The sequence below is a fragment of the Catharus ustulatus genome, chromosome 3 (assembly GCF_009819885.2).
Source record: "Catharus ustulatus isolate bCatUst1 chromosome 3, bCatUst1.pri.v2, whole genome shotgun sequence".
Classification (NCBI taxonomy): Eukaryota; Metazoa; Chordata; class Aves; order Passeriformes; family Turdidae; genus Catharus; species Catharus ustulatus.
Window position 1 is genome coordinate 69,224,182 of NC_046223.1, and position 16,931 is coordinate 69,241,112.

The 16,931-nt window shown below is 35.7% G+C and overlaps 1 long non-coding RNA gene across 1 annotated transcript in view; it reads right to left on the minus strand.

Annotated features, from left to right (window-relative positions):
• The window catches only part of LOC116994418, a 46,858-nt gene that overhangs the window by 11,214 nt on the left and 18,713 nt on the right, over positions 1-16,931 (minus strand). The window contains exon 2 of the long non-coding RNA XR_004417477.1: positions 7,816-8,017. This is a non-coding gene — a long non-coding RNA (uncharacterized LOC116994418). The remainder of the gene's footprint in view (positions 1-7,815; positions 8,018-16,931) is intronic.

A 16,931-nucleotide genomic window follows, 5' to 3' on the forward strand; every position in this document is an offset into this window, starting at 1 on the left:
AATGTTTGAAAATGGTGTTTAGGATTATTTCTTCCACCTCCTTTGACCAAGGTGGTGCTGAAAGGCTTTTAGTTTCTTGATTCTTCCTCTTGTTCTTCATGATGATGAGTGATATTTGCTTCTCCCGTCCACAATGACCTTTCAAAGATAATTATGATTTTATTGGCAAATTACATCTCTCAGCTTCCTCTGAATTCCTGGGTGTATCCCATCAGGAAAGTAATCTAAAGTTCGAGCCTGCTGAGGAGACATTTAAATTATTTCCTTAGAGAATCAAACAACTGTGACACTAAATAGGTGTAACCTCTTTCAGCTACCCTTCAAAAGCCTAAATAATTTCCTCAATTCTAACTGGAACAGGGCGTAGCAGTCCTAAATTTTTTATCCAAACCAGCAGCAAAAATACTACTAAGACATTCAGATTGGTTCAGGATGGAGCAGAGATATTAGAGATGCTGAGGAATGCATTTGTAGCTGGGTATGCAGCTGCAGTGCAAGCTGCAGGCTTAGCAGGAGTGAGAACCTCTGGCAAGAGCATTGACCCTCTGTGTGACATTGAGGCCATGGGACCTGTGCCTGTCCAGGTGACCAGACACTCAGAGACATAGCAGGAGATGATGGCTTAGATAGGATGTGCAGAGACTGAGGATGTAAAAGCCTAGAAATTCCTTTGTTCCAGGTCCCTTGGAAGCACCCAGTCAAATTGTTGTGCTGCTGTTCCAGGAGACCTGGCATGACTGCGTGGAGCAGGATGTGCAGGGAGTCCTCAGGGGCTCCTGGAGCCACCCTTTGAGAAGGGGCTTTGGTCCCAGCCATGACTATCTTGGGTGGTAGGTGTCTCCAGAGTAGCTCCAGAATGGTCAGACAGGAATTTACTTGACACAGACTTATTAATTTCCTCAAGCATTGCATGAGTTTCTCTAAACTACTTTTGGATTTGGAGTGCTAGGTTTTGTGTGATACCACACCTTGCATATTTCCCATATCCAGTTGTATAGAGGCTGTGCTTGGTGAGCAACTTAATTTAAACAAAATCTAATTTCTTCAAACATAGAGGAACATAAATTCATAATCCTGATGTTTTTAGACTCCTAACTCTAGGGACAAAGAATTTTTTTGCACATGGCTGAAATGGCAGGGACATTACAGATGACTGTTATGGGCAGCAAACCCATGGTGAATGTCACATTAACTTTCAGGTCTGTGCAAAAAAACAGGACACTGAGCTAAGTCAACTTTTAGCTTTAGTAGGCGAACAACTGTTACTGTATAACCTAAATACATGTCCCCTCAATCACACACATCTACAGTTTGCATAACCATCTAACTACTTAAAAATTCTAGTGCTCCATTCCTACATTATTTTCCTTTGTTACTCATGCATATCAGGACATTTAAATCCACAATTTTTTAGTTACAAAAGATCCTCACTAGATTTAGCTTAGGCTTATTTGAAAGCACCTCTTAGGATTTTTCATGCTTTTAAAGGTTGTGTTATTTTCTATTTTCTATATTCCATTTTCTTCTGAAAAAATGTCATGGCTCAAGGAAAGCATCACAAATCTTTTCTGTTCTTGCTTCACATTTCCATTTACTGTACTAATAGGCTTATCCCAGACACCAAAACCTTTTCATTCTCTTGCATGTTATTTTCAAATGGAGTTAAGCAATTGAGACTTCAGACTGTTACAGCTTTTAAACAGACTAGCTACTTATCAAGTGTGGTCAGAAAATTCTCACTTATAAATTACAGAATTCTTCAGTGTATGGTTGTCTACTTTTAAAAAAATCTTGATATCAGTAAATCAGTAAAACTAAGGAATTTTAATTAAACTTTTTCTTGCATGAAAATTATTTTGTCCAATTATCTTCAACCTTATTTTTGTTTTCATGCTAAATATTTACCTTACTTTCTCAAGTTAAGGAGAACATTTGTTCCCTTTCTCATTTTCAACATAATAAAATGCAGAGAAAAAAATTATCATCTAAACAACTTTGAATTAGTTTTTAAAATAAATATTTGGCTTTAGAGTTTAGATACTTAAAACAGAATGTCTAATGGTGATATTTCTATATTGTTTCATTATTTAATTTAATTTTTAAAATACATTCTTGCAACATTTTAAAATGTTTTCACTACTATTCAATAAAATTTTCTTAGGAAAAAATATAAAGATTATCTTAGAAACTAGAATGAATCTAAGCTAAAGGACAAAATTTTATGTGATATTGTTGTATGGATTTATGAATATATGGATTTTTGGATATATGAAATGGACAATGTATTCTTAGGTACACTTACAAAGACATCACAACAAACAGTTCTAACAATACTTTTTTGTTCAAACATAATTTCAAAAGGTCTTACAGTAAAATACTATCAAGGAAAGAATATCAATACAAGTCTTAATAATTATTTCATGGTTGGTGAAGATAATCAACAGAATTAAAGAAACTCTTGACAATTTTACAAAGAAAGCAGTTTCAGGGTTTTAGGTTGAAAGCAAAATTATTGGCTGTTTTAATCAGGCATTTGTTGAAGGAAAAAAGATCAATTTGAGAGTTCAAATATGATTTCTCACTCTTTCTGCTTTTTTCAAGTAGAAACATTAGGAACATTTTTTCTTGTCATATTAGAGTTATTTGGTTCCTTGTCTTATTTTATGATCCATGAAGAATAAAGGGAATAAAACATGGAGAGGCATAATGAAGGATACCTGTTGTTTTCTAAAAAAACCCAACATTTTGGGTACTCATTCAGGGAAGGATGTGATTTTTTTTCCTTTCCAACAAGATCACTGTTCACATTTATACATTAGTAAGGGAGGTAACAGGTCCTCCACAAATACATTTAATATCAAAACAGCTTTTCATATTTCCTTCCAAATGGGTGAGGTTTTCCGCTTAGTAAACATTTTATAACAAAATGAACACTTAAGAAATATGCCTCAAAAAAAAGATAAATGCATTGCCAATTGTTCTAGATGCAGTTACAACTCTTATAAACTGTTGCAAACAATCATGTGGGTAACAGAACTCTCTAATTATTTAATAAATAATAGAAATTGTAATGAAATAAATCCCTTTAAAGTTAGTGCAGCAATTGCTGATAAAACCGTATTTTTCTGTAAATTTGCCATAAATTAAAATTTATGAGGTTCTCTATACAGCAAACACAGATTAGTCGCCCTAAAGCACTAATACTAGTGGGCAAGCAAGCTCTCTGTTGAAGAGATAAGGGATTAACCAGAGAAGTCCAATTCCCTTTGTCTTAGAATACCTAATTCTGAGTGAGACTATATAAAGTATGTCATGCTGGAGAGTAATCTGGAATTGAATCTTGCCCTCCTGGTGTTGCATTTGTGCTGTCTCTGACAGTTCTCTTTGATAGGGGAGCATTAGGCCAGAAAGAGGCACTATTTATCCATGCTGCATCTTGATTTGAAGACTGTTCTCTCTCTTCCTGCAAAGACTCTTCAAAGAGACCAGGCCTACCCAGGGACACTGAATAGTACATGCAGCACAGCCTTTCATGAGCTTCATTGACATGCTGTACTAACACTGTTTTTTTCTGAAAGAACCAGTGCTGGAAAATCAACTAAGTGAGAAAAGCCATGGAAAACAGCTGTGGTTTGAAGTACTTGATCTTTGTCCAGATTGACCTCCAGTCCCTTCTGGGCAGTTTAGCCCAGACAAGGACCCAAACTGAAACTTGTGGCTGTAGCATGGAATATTTCCTTCTCCAGCACAGATGGAAACCCAACAGATACTGACTGGCTGGTTCTGAAAATTAGTTGCACAATGTATATTAGAAACAATGACAAGAATGATTTCTCTCTCTCTGACTAACTGTCCTCAATATAAGGAAACCATTTAGAGAGAACTGTGAAATTAAGTGTGTGAACAAATTAGCAGAATAATAAAGTGGTCATTCTTAAAATTATAATTTCATGGTGCACCAACATGCAAATACTTATGCTTCTATATTTCTAAGATTTTTTTCCTTTTCCTTTTTTTTCCTTCCTAAAGACACTATGTGCACTTGATATTAACTGTTTATAGAAAATGTGCAACAATTTGAAATAAAGTCAATGTGTGTAAAATGAGTGATGCTCTCACAAGACATTTTTTGCCACTGGAAGTAGTAATATTCACTACTAAACAGAAAGGATTTAGAGGTGTGACATGTTGATATTTCATGTATAAATTGAAGATTCATGTCTCCTTGTCTGTCAGATTGCTTACAAATTCTATATATTTCTAACTTGAAAAAGTGGTTTTTATCAGGTAGTTTATGGTATCTTATACCTGCCTCATTTGAGTCAAAGGGCAGAAATCATGTCTTCTTTATAGCCTCCATCTCCAGAACTATCAGAAGTGAAGAAAAGGTGGAAATAATTTCCTATGAGCAGTATATATCTAAATGTTCTTTGTCCTTTTGATGGGAATTTTAAAACAAAAGTTTAAATCTTATATAGACAACATGAAATCTTACCAGCCTAATTTAACCAAGTAAAATATTATTGCTTTACTATTAAATGTAGGTACCATAATTCTCCATGAAATGTAAGAGAAGTCTGTTTTCCCTTAGAGAGTACACAGTAGCTTCATTTTTTCCATGATATATTAGCTTTCCAAAGATTATTTTACACGTATTGGTTATCCATTTACAGGACTGAAACAATAGGCTGTCTCTAGCAGGAAAGAAAAGGAAAAGGTGAAAAGACAGAGGAAAAATGTCAGAAAAACAATTAACTTTTTTACTGCTGGGATTTGGGGAAAATATCACATGTACAAAAAAATTAATGAATATGGACTTAAATCATTAGAAATTACAGAAAAGTCAAGGGTAAATGTTATGTTCTCTAGTCAATGAGATACTGCAGTATATTAAGGGGGGAGGGAAAAGGGAGATATAAAGAGAGAATAATGAGCTTATTCTGAATGTTTTTCTTCTCTTCAGAAGAGAGGACCATTTCTCCTGAGAGGTACTAATCAGAGAGTTAAAAAAATTAAAGTGAAGGCTCATACATCTGTTTGTCATTTCCACACTTCTCTGACCTTAAAACCATCTATCCTGCTCCTTGAAGATTACAATACTTATTGATAAGAATGATCTTTTCTTCCTCTCTTTTGAATAAATTTTGCCCTATGCTGTGAGTTTGCTGAGCATTGAGCACTGTTTTCCCCTCCTGAAAATAATAAATTATAGAGATGAATATTAGCAAACATCTACTTGTGATTTAGAGTCAAATTTGTATTTATATGTTGAAATATCAATATAACATATACAGAGGTAGGAGCTTTATATTTAAAGAAGTTTTCTGGAAAGCATGAGAGAAATGGCAAAGCTGAAAATTAAGTTTAATACTTAAGGTCCATTGGCAGGTAAGACTTAAGCACTTGACATTTATCTCTCATGCTAATTATCTCAGCTATTTCTGAAAATGACACTTGGCCTTGAAGTCACTTTCAATTTCATTGAAATTTTTTTGAAAATTTTAGCTTTCATCTCAAGCCTCATGCCCTGCTGATCACCTCAAGTCGTTACAATGTAGGGTAAAAGGCTAGCTTTCGCATTATTTTCCTCTACATAAACCTATGCATGCCAGGATGAAATTGGAAAGAAAGGGTTCTTTTACCAGTAACATGCAGTGAATATGTTAAATAACCTGTACCAAGTAGGATTATGACACTCTCTCATGTATTGCGAACACTAAAATCATATTTATCTCACTAAAATGAGATAAATCTGCTGAAATCTTTTTGGAATTTGGTATAAAAAAATATTTTTCTCTTTGACCATTAACACTTGTCCTCATCACATTAGTGCCTGATCCACAAATGTGTTGCAATTGCTGTCAGATGTATGTTATTTTGACTTTAAACATCAACATTAATTTTTTACAACTCCTAATGTGTAAATGTGTTAAAAAAGACAAAGAAAAAAAAAAGAAAGGCATAGTTTTTTCACCTTATTTGGTACATTATGTGCATTTTTAAGGCCCTTTATTTAATTTGGTCCTTTTTTACAATTATTAGATTTCCCCTAAGTTTCATCCTTCCTGTACAGACTTGTAGATGTCATGACAACCTAACAGCACTGGGGTCAAATGTAAATGTAATTACTGATACTTGCATTTCACATGAAGATCCCTCTATTCTGAATGCAAGATTGAGTTGTCCAGTTACCAGTGCAGGAACTTGGATATATTCAGAAAACCTTATGCTGCTTATAGTTTGTGTTTACTTCATACATTAACCTATAGTTAGAGGTTGCTGTTTAGAAGGCATTGACTACTACTAAGTATTCAAGTTTGATAGTAGCATACTTTTTACTTCCACTTAAGCAGATAAAAAAGCTTAAACTTCCTTGCTGAGAAAGAATATTTTTGCTACTCCGAACCACAGCCAGAGCTGTAGTTTTTTCATAGGCTCACCCCACCTAGCTTATATTATTCATTAATACTTTTTCTTATTATTTCACCCTGGCTCCCCATCTGAATTGATCGGTGATGTTATTTTTTGGCCCATGCAGAAGCAACAGCTTTTTTGTTGATGTTGTTTATCGAATGTCCAGATAGTTGTAACTCAGGTAGTCTGAGTTCAAGTTTATTAGAGCTAGCATGCACCTCACTAACCATGAAAAAGTTTTTCTGCTCCCTTCAGCAGACAGCAGCCTCCGGGTATTGCTACTGTAAGTGTTAGAGAAGATAAGTGCACCTATATCTTGGAAAAATAATGCGTTTGGGTCTCCAGATGGCTTTTCCTGTGCAGGTGAGGTTTTCTGGCAGAGGTTTTCTAGGTGGAACTTTCACTGTGTGAATGACAGCAGCTGTGAGGCCCTGATCCTTCATTAGCGACAAGTTCCAGGACCACACATCTCACGTGCTGTAAAACATTCTTCATGAGGTTACTGCATGTACTGCACCACAGTGTGAGTTACACAGTAATCTCTCTGTCTAGCAGACTGCACTTGAGATCAACAGAGTGTAAGTAAAATTAATGTGTATCATGAGTCTAAAACAAGCTTTGCTTCTGAAAGCTGTTCTGGGGTGGTGTACGAAAGATGTATCAGTTCAGGATGAACTGTACAAATCTCAGCCCACACAAAATGAGGTAAAGTATTTGTCTGCCTTTCTCATCTGAGAGGGAAAGACTGATCAGCCCTGAAAAGCAAATTCATTCTTCCCTCATAGGGTGAAATCTTTCATTGAAGCACTGGGGATAACAGAACTCATGCAAAGAGACCAAATCTGAGCTCTATTGTGTGACAAAGTAGACTAACCAGGATTTCAGAGAATAATAAAGTAATAGAAAGAGAAAAATTTTACTGTTTCCAAAGGAAAAACAATATATGCTTTAGTAGAACATAAAATTAATAAGAAGTGTTTAAAGTATAAAGACGCTATTACTTAGCTGATAAAAAACCCAACTTAGAATGCATATAATGTCTAAATTGGCAGCTGTGGTTTTATGTGTTCCTTAAAGGAAGAAAGAATATGAATTCTTTCACCATCTAGCCTTACTAAAATTTCTGAAGTGAAATTTAAATGGGATTTTATAATAACAGTATTTTTTCCTGGGTATCAATCTTACTTTGAAACACAGAAAAACTTGCAGACTCAATGAGCAATATATTTAAATAAATTTCTCCCAGAGGCAAATTGAGCTTATAACATAGGAAGAAAAGAATCAGTAGCTTCCTATTGTAAACTCCATTTTTTTGTGTGTGTATTGTAGAATAGTGTAGTTATTAGAAACTCAATGTTAGAAAATATTGTCTCCATCCAAGTGGTGCTTAATCTCTATTACCTGGAGGTTAAAAGTCAAAGAACAATCATCCATGTCAGTGATTCCTGCAGTAGATTGTTACTGAACCATGTAAGGTCGTTTAGTGGGGAAAATTAGCTCCCAGCAGCTTCACATGTCAGAGATGTTGTAGTAGTACTCTGCCCCAGCTCTTCTCCTTGGAAAATTCTCTGATGATTCTATGGGCTTTTTCAGGAAAGGTGTCCTGTGGAAAGAAAGAAAAGCTTATCTTCCATAGATATTTTTGTAAAAGGTGAGAATTAACAGGAAAAAAAAATTAAATTGCTGACTTTACCAGTCAGCTTTAGATGAAAAGTACATCAGTACAGCCAGTTACCCTCAGCTTTGCAAACAGATCAGTAATGCATGCCTTGTGCTTCTGTCGCTAATACACCTTCTAAGTCAATGCCACTCTATGCATAAAGAATGAAAGCTTTCTTATGTGACTATCTGAAAGACAAGGAAAACCTGGGAATGCTTCAGAAATAGCCATTGACCAAAGACAGTTTGGAAGCTTTTGTGCTAATTTAATTGGAAAGTTGTCAGTAGCAATGTGGGCATATGGAATCAGTCTCTCTCTGGAAATGCTATAATCCATCAATGCAGTGAGTGTTCTGGCTGTGCTGTTTAGAACAAGCTGGCAGAAAAAAGTTAGGATTAAAAAGAACAAGATGCCCAAAATGCTATGGAGTTGCGCTGGTCATGAAGTTTTGTAGGGAAACTGAATGCAAGGAGCCAGAAAGGTTGTAGTGTGTCATGTTTGAAATGCCAGGAAAAGGGGAAAGACTCAGTGTGCATGCAGAACCTTCTACAAAGTAAAAAACCCCTTTCTATTAAGTGGTCATTAGAACTACCATAAGAGACAGCAGAACTGGTCTCTAATGAGTTTGCATCTCCCCTTTCCTCATATCACACCTGTATAACATCAAATGAAATATCATGGTAACATTTTTTCCTGTAGTTTCATTTTTTATTTAGGGTTTATTTCATTTACTAATTTATTTTAATGTTTTACAAAGGAAATATCATTTTCCCCTCTTCACCCCTGGGTATTGTGGTATTGTGTGCTAATTCCAGTTGCTTGCTTTGCTTGAAAAACAGTATTGAAGAAATCAAAGTAGGATTTTAAAACCATTGAAATGTTTGGTTTCCTTCCTCTGATTTCCAAACCCATGTCCATAGTAGCAGAAACTGATGCAGTAGCAGAGCTCACACTCTCACTTTTCCTGTTTTGGTTGCTTACTTCAAAGTGGAAGCATAAAGAATAGTGTGGCCATCAAAGTCACAGGACAGGGAAAGACTGGAAGTATTTGCTGAAGGGAGCAAATATTTTTAAAAATTTTTTAAATCTGCATAAGGTTCTGGTGCAGAGAAAAGGGTGAAAAGGTGTTATTTTTCTAATTCACAGTTTTCTAAATCACAATTAGAAAAAGAGATTTAATAGTAACTTTTGAAATATAGTATTTATCTTAAATGAAGATATGCTTTATATAATATCTCTTAATATAATATCTCTTAGTAGTATAATATACATAATAATATCTCTTATAATATATAATATATATCTCTTAATAGTATATATATAATATCTCTTAATAGTATAATATCTCTTAATAGCATTTAAAATACACAAATATCCCATATTAAAATTGCACAGTTTTTTGCAGTTGAAAACTTGACTGTCTTCTTACATGCTGTTGTCCCCCCACCCCACTGGATATTTTGAAAAAGAACTTGCTTGAAAGGGCAAATATAGAACTAGTTTCATTAGTATTAACAGACACTTACTTAGTGGGCTGCAGTCTTCTTTATGATATGCAATTCTTCATATCATCCAAAATCTTACTTGTTCAAAATAGGCATGTAATAATTTGTCAGGAAAAAAAAAATCATAGATTACCTACCTATTGTAACCTATTGTTACCTATTGTAACAATAATAAGGGTAGGCAGGCATATCAAACTAGTGTCCTCTGCCAGAAATTTTTCATGTTGAAAACTGAGCTTTTGAAGGCCAGAGAAGAGCACAAGGACTTGTTTCAAGTTCTAATTCTGAATTTCAAACAGGTACATTTATATTGAACAGAATATACTGAGCCCAAAGTACGCAGCTTTCAGAAAGTTTGTGTTTAAAATCTCTAAATTATTTTAAAACACAAAAGATTCCTGTTTTAATAGACAGGTTGCTTCAATAGTTAATTACCTCCAAAGTTAGAAAGCTGTGATGAGCACAAGTTTCAGGCCCAAATTCAAAATTTTATGCTGTGCACTACTACAGTCAAAACTTTGAAACAGACCTGAGAACACTTTCACTGCTTCACACGAGGTGTTGCCTTAACTGACCTTACCAGAATGTCAACCCCTATATCATTATATGCACTTCCACTTAGCCCCTAACCATGACATGTTCAAAGCAGTAACACAACACACAATCTTTTATGATAGGTGGCATTGTATCCTGGAAATTAAGCACTACAAACAGAGGAAATAAAGAAGACAATGGCATAAAAAAGAAGGACCAGATGTTCAAAGGTAGATAAAGATGAAGATGACATTATATCAAACTCATCTCAATTCTTTATTAATTTGATTCTCTGAGAATGGAGAAATGTGAGAAACCAGATCACAATATTGTATGTATTTATTATATGTAGGAGTTGTACAATATATTAATTCCAATCAGTTTTCATATTTCAATGGACCACTATTTCACAGGAAAATTCATAACCTTAATCACCTTTGATTTTTGTCTCTTAAACCCATGGATTATTTTTTCTATAGATTTACTCCCAGAAATAAAGTATTTAGGGAAGAAATGTGTTTGAACTGGGTTAGACTTTTTTCTACACTCTCCCTTTATTATTTTTTTTCAAAAGCTAGCTTCCGACAAAGAGAAAAAATAATTAGAAAGCAAAATGCCTGATGTAGCCTTTACTAAAAAGAAATTAATGATCTTTCACATTCTCAACAGTTCCTCAAGGCGCAGCAAGTACACACCATTTCTACCAACAGAGGATCAGAGTTGCTTTCTGCCACTGATTGTTACATCACCTCAAAGATGTACTGTATGACAAACTCTAGAAAACATCACTTGCATTTTGTCTTGCCTTCCCATTCCCCTTCCCCCACACTTGTCAAGATGCCTTTATTTCAAACACTTTTTCTCAGCTACTTTTTGAAGAAGGTGTCAGAATGCCTCATTCCCATCCACCCCTTTCCTGATACACATTTTATCTTCTTGGCCCCCACCCTTCCACCTTGTGCCTTTAAATTCAAAGAGCAGGGCGGAACAGGTCTAACCTCAATTTCCGGCGTTAAATGTGCAGCTGCTTGACTGATGGCCTCATGAATTATTAATGCAAAGACCTCATGTGCATATACGTGAAGTGTCTCTTTATTAATTCATAATGCAGCTGCTGCAAAGGCAGAGAGTGGAGGGCTCAGCCTCCTCCTACATAGAGACATAAGGAATGTCTCTTCCTCAGCTTCACTCTGATTCCTTTACTAGCTAATCCTCAGTTATGCGTCAACACCATCAGTTTACATTTTAGTTTTGTTCTGTTCTAGTTTCTTGTATGCCACTCTTGTGCCAGCCCACATCTAGAGGAATCAAAAGGGTAGGCATCAAATTCCCCCGTAATGTTTCTTATGAGAAATAAATCTTAATGGGAGTAATGAGAGTTTACAGCTCATTTCAATTATTTTCAGTTGCTCTCAGGTGCTCCAACACGTTCTTAATTTAATTTTACAGTGAATACTGCATGCAGTGTCATGGTGTTTGTCACTGGAGACTAAAAAGATGCAGAAATATCTCACAGGAGAAGATAAAAAATAATAAAGTCCTTGTTACTTTTGCAGCTATGTATTCCAAAATGAGGACAAAAAGCACTAGAGACTTCAAGTAGACAGGTTCTCAAAGAGACAATTTTCCATGAAAAATAATAAAAAACAGCAAAAGCCCTGCAAAATTCTTGAGCATCACTGGGATAGGAGGAGAACTCACAGGTTTTAATTCTGTGTGAGTAGTTGCATTCTCCCCTCCAAAATGATGCTGGATTTTTCATGGTATGATCTGACCTCCAACAGTTTGCCTTGAGGTAATTGACAACTGGAATGTTTACAAAAATAATCAGAAAACATTTTTACATTGGTTAACTCCAAGTGTCTGAATCTAGCATTCTGAATGAGGGTAGGTGATATAGAAGTAGTTTAGAATTAACTGAAAAAAGGAAGAAAATTCTTCAAAGTTTCATAAATGTTCTCTCATCACAGAAGCAGGAAACGCCTGACCAGAGTGGCTCTCAAGTAAACCACTCAGACTGACAATGTCTGCTGTTTCATAGCTCAGGGCAGAGAATACTGGAGTGAAGACATTGAATGGGATGAGTAGGGAGAAGGGAAACTTGAAGAATCTGTGGAGGCTACAATTTCAGAGTCACTTCTCAGGGAGATAAAGGGTGTGAGGAATGAAATGAGAGTTTCTGAACACTTACAAGCCCAGAATCTGGTAACATTCTGTGCATTTAGATTTTACACACACAGAGAAAGAGTTCCATTACAGCCTAGTTTAGATTCCGATTCCAATATTTTAAAGCCAGAAGGGACTATTAGATTATGTCTTCTGACCTTCTGTGTGACACAGATCATAAAACATTATGCAGAGATTTTTGTACTGTGCCAAATAACCAGTGTGGAGTCATAAGTCACAGGTGCTTCATTGTGAAGTTTTTTTTCCAATATTTGATCTTAAAAGCCAAATTATTAGGCTTTAGTTAAATAGAAAACCCTACCTCATTCTCTGTATCATTATCCTTATTTGTTTCAGCAAAGGTAAGGAACATGATCATTTGGAGTAATGTAATTCAGTGGAGGGTTCTGTTTTGAATTATCTAGTGGAGCTTCTGTTTGCTGGTGCTAACACAACTGTTAACACGTGGTAGTATATTAAACAAGAAAGAGCCAAGATAGAGTTTGATGCAGTTAAAGAGTCCAGACCAAATATTTAAGTGAACTAAGAGCTGTCACACTTACTGTGCATCATCTACAACCACTTGCTGCTTTATCATCGATTTGCCCACCCTCTATGCCACCATCTACCCCACATATTCCAAGCCTTCTCCTGCTCCTGTACAGCAGCTGGTGGATGCTATTGCCCTCTCCTGGCTAGAAACTGTGCAGTGTAGCTGTGCAATTAATACATGGTCTCAGCAGGTAAAGGAAGAACAGCCAGGGAGATCTTGGTCCAGGGCAAATAAGTATCTGCTGTGGTTGAACTCTGGGGTTACAGGAAGGCTTGTCATGGTCCAGAATACCAGGTAAAAGCCGAATAAGTTCTCTTTCAGAGAGAAAATTAGTAAAATTGGATAATACTGGAAGTGAAGTAAAACCATAATTTACCTAGGGAAGAATGATCACACAAATTCATTTAAAGAAATGTCTCTTGGTGCTCCTGACACTGGGCATATCTGTGTGGGAGAGAGTTTTGCAGATGCAGTGAACCTGTAGAGCCACTCCCTTGAATGTCCCCCTCTAGTCATCTCCACCAGGATACAGCCAAGAGCCAAATTGCATTAGCTACAAGCCCAAGTTTACTCTTTACTCTGCTTCCTGTGGTGGGCCCCTCCTGATCTCTCCGCTGTGACAGCAGCTTTAAAGGTTTAACAACACAGTGCCTTTTGATCTCATTTCAGCAGCTGTGATTAAATAGACACACATCACTTGCTGTGCCACTATGTGAGCAACTCATGGTTCACCTTCACTGAATTAGTACCCGCTGAGCACTGCAAATATTTGAAATGTCAATCCATTTGATAATGTCAAAGAGGGCTGCAAATACCACAGAATGGCACCAAGGAAACATTCAACACACGCAGTGGCATATATAATATCTCTTTTCTTCAGGACAAAAACCATAGTCAAATAGAAACAGGAAACCATCTAGGAAGATGTTAAGGTCAACAGACCTGATAACCTGGAGTGGGACATGCTGCTGCAATATATCACCTCAAAAATTTAAGCAAACCTATTCCCTCTCATGTAAGTTAGTTCTTCCACATTCATGCATTCTAGCAAATTATTTTCTGTTAGTAAAAATTGGGACGTTAACTGTAAAACAATCCATGTGGTTTACATGTAGATTCTTTACCCTCAAATCAGGGCAAAAATAGAGGATTATTATGACAACTTTATTATCTTTTCCCACTCAAGAAGCCTAAACCAGAAGGAAATATTATATCTGAATAGAAAACAATAATGAGGCCATATTTTCAGTCACTGAGGCTTGGATCAGTACAACAGGTGAAAGCAGACAAGATTAAGTTGATTAGTTGGCTGTAGTTTACCCTGTAAAAAATTTGCCTTTACAGAAGACATCAGGAAATAAGACATCAAACTTATTGCCGGATGTTGAATGAGGAAGTTAGCAACCTAAAGTATGTGCAAGAAAGAATTGAAATTTGACAATTACACAAAGAGGACAGTCTTCCAATGAGTTAAAGTTTGTTTGGGGTTTTTTTGTGTATACTGGATTTATTTTTCTAAACTGAAGGTTTTTAAACATTCCCTAAAATTGTACCAGCTAGTGTATAATTCATGATGCAGAGCAAGCTTCTTTTTTTTTTTTTTCAACTGAAGAATCATCCACTGCCCTATAGTATTTTTATTTTAAAAATTAGAAATGAAAAAAGTAAAGTTCATGTACTGAAGTACTGACTTGGAGGCAAATACCATGTGCCTTGTTTGTGGCAGCTGAGAATCAAGTGATGATTTTCCCTTTGTATGCTGATGAAGAATAATGATTCACTGAGCACAAATACATCTATATGTAATTAAACAAGTAGCACCTTAGAAATAGGAAGTTATAGAGAGAATTCTTGATTTTGTCTTTTTGGAATTCTTGTCTCTCCTTGTCAAGAAAAAAATTTCAAAAGACATTTACTTTTGGGTAGCTCAAAGTTCAGTTAATCCAAAGTGCTATATTTAACAAGAAAGAAAAAAATAAAAAAACACCAAATAACAAAACAAAAGAAACAAACCCCAAAAAACCCAAAACCCAAACTGCAGTATATGTAACAAGAACTATGTTCGTTAGCATCCACTTCAGCCCCTTCTAAAGACTTGGATACAAGATTCTTTTGGGTTTATTGGTCACTTACCAGGTTCATTTTCAGGACTTTTTGCCTTTGCCACTGTCAAATTTGGTTGAGGTTTCACCTACAATTCATCACTTTCCAACTTTGTATCAGTATGTGAGAGATTGCTTTATTTACCAGCATATATTTTTTCTTTCCTACTAAGATATTAATAAAAAATATTTAAGAATAAAGGAAAAATAACAGCAGGTCTTAGTCTATTTGGATGACATAATTAAAGGTAGTAACTTTTACTAAAAGTAGATATGATTAATCACTCTAAAAATCCCTCTGAATGCAGACAGGTAAATCCAGAAAATCTCTCAGCAATACTAACTTCTAAAATAATCTTGGGAATTTATCTTGCTGCTATGCCCATTGACTCTGCTAATAACAAACAGCATGTCACCGTGAACATCCCAAGCAGCAAAAGTTATTGCTCCTTCTCTACCTCCTGTTCTGAAGAATTTAAAAAAACAAACAAATCCTCTTATTTTCTCAAAAGTTAAGCAATTTCTATTTTAATATTACTGTTGAATTTTATCTTTCATGTCAAAATATTTAACAAATCATATTACCCCGACTTCAGTGGATTTTGGTAGGAACTACAACCTAAAAATTCAAGTGTCTTTTACTGCTTCCTCTACTTTACACGTGTTTAATTAAACCTGAACTGTTGATCACTAGTAAGTACTTTAAAAATAAGCTTATCAATTATTGCTCTTCCACCTGCTTTTCATTAGAAAGCAGGGAGCAGGAGACCACCATTAAATGTAAGTAGGCTCTACAAAACCTTCAAGTTTTGCTCACCTCTGTTAATTTTTCCTTTGATCACATTATTAAACAACAATGTCAGATACTTCTCTTCATACGTGAAGTTTATCTCAAATCTTTGCTTTCTTATCCCCTTATCAGGAAAGAACTAAAATTCTGATTACGTAATGTCTCTGTTAACACGGGCATTCATTAGTGAAATCCTTTTTTTGCCCATATTTCTCAATCGCTTTTGAAGCAGTTGCACAAGAGGGTGGGTTCAGTAGAAGATCTCTATCATGTGACTTCAGAACGCACTTTATCCTGAGGCAGACATTGAACATTCTTAGATACTTTCCCCATGTGGCATAAAGAAAAGGATCCTTCAGACATTTCCCAGATGAGAGAGGGGCAAGGTTCTTCCTTAGTGCCTGATTATCTGATTCCCTGTTCTTCCTCTTTTCTTTCTTTCTTTCTTTCCTTCTTTCCCCAAACATGTATCAGCCTTTCTCTGCCATCAACAAAGCTGGTATATATAAACTGAATACGGAGGAAAGCCTAATTAGACGAATAGTCTCTTGGCTGATAATTAAAGTGTGCACTTTGATCCACAACAGTGTGTTCTTGCTTTGAACAGTATCAGTGTATTTATACTCATGGAATAACTAAAGCAGGAGTTCTCTTTTCATGGTGAGACCTACCAATGATTTTGTGTCTATTTAATGGGTTTTTTGTTTGGTTGGGGTTTTTTTTAAATTCTTTTTCCTCACATCTGTGGGTTTTTTGAAGATATTTGAGTTGAATGTATTACATATAAAAACACCTACTCATTTATTACTTACCACCCTCAACTCTTGTACATGCAGGAGCCTTTTCTCAGGTTTTTCATGGGAAGCATGGATAAAAAAAGGCAAATTTAAGTAAGAACTGGGATACAAGAGTGTGCAACCCAAACTAGTCTAAAGTTTAAGTGTTTAAAGATTTAACCATTGGAACAATGCAAAAGATAGTCAGACCGCATACATAGTCCGCAAATATCCCTGGATTATGCTTGTCCAAATGGCAGATATATGAGGAATATGAAGCAAGACCTAAATTAGCACCAAGGACCACTCCTGCACTGCTCTTTGCCCCTGATAGAAAAGTTCCCACTTCGTTTGCAAGCCCAAAAGGCCAACAGGTGGACAAGATGCCTAATACAGAGAATTCCTTTTTCTCTCTCTGCCTGGCTGAGTGC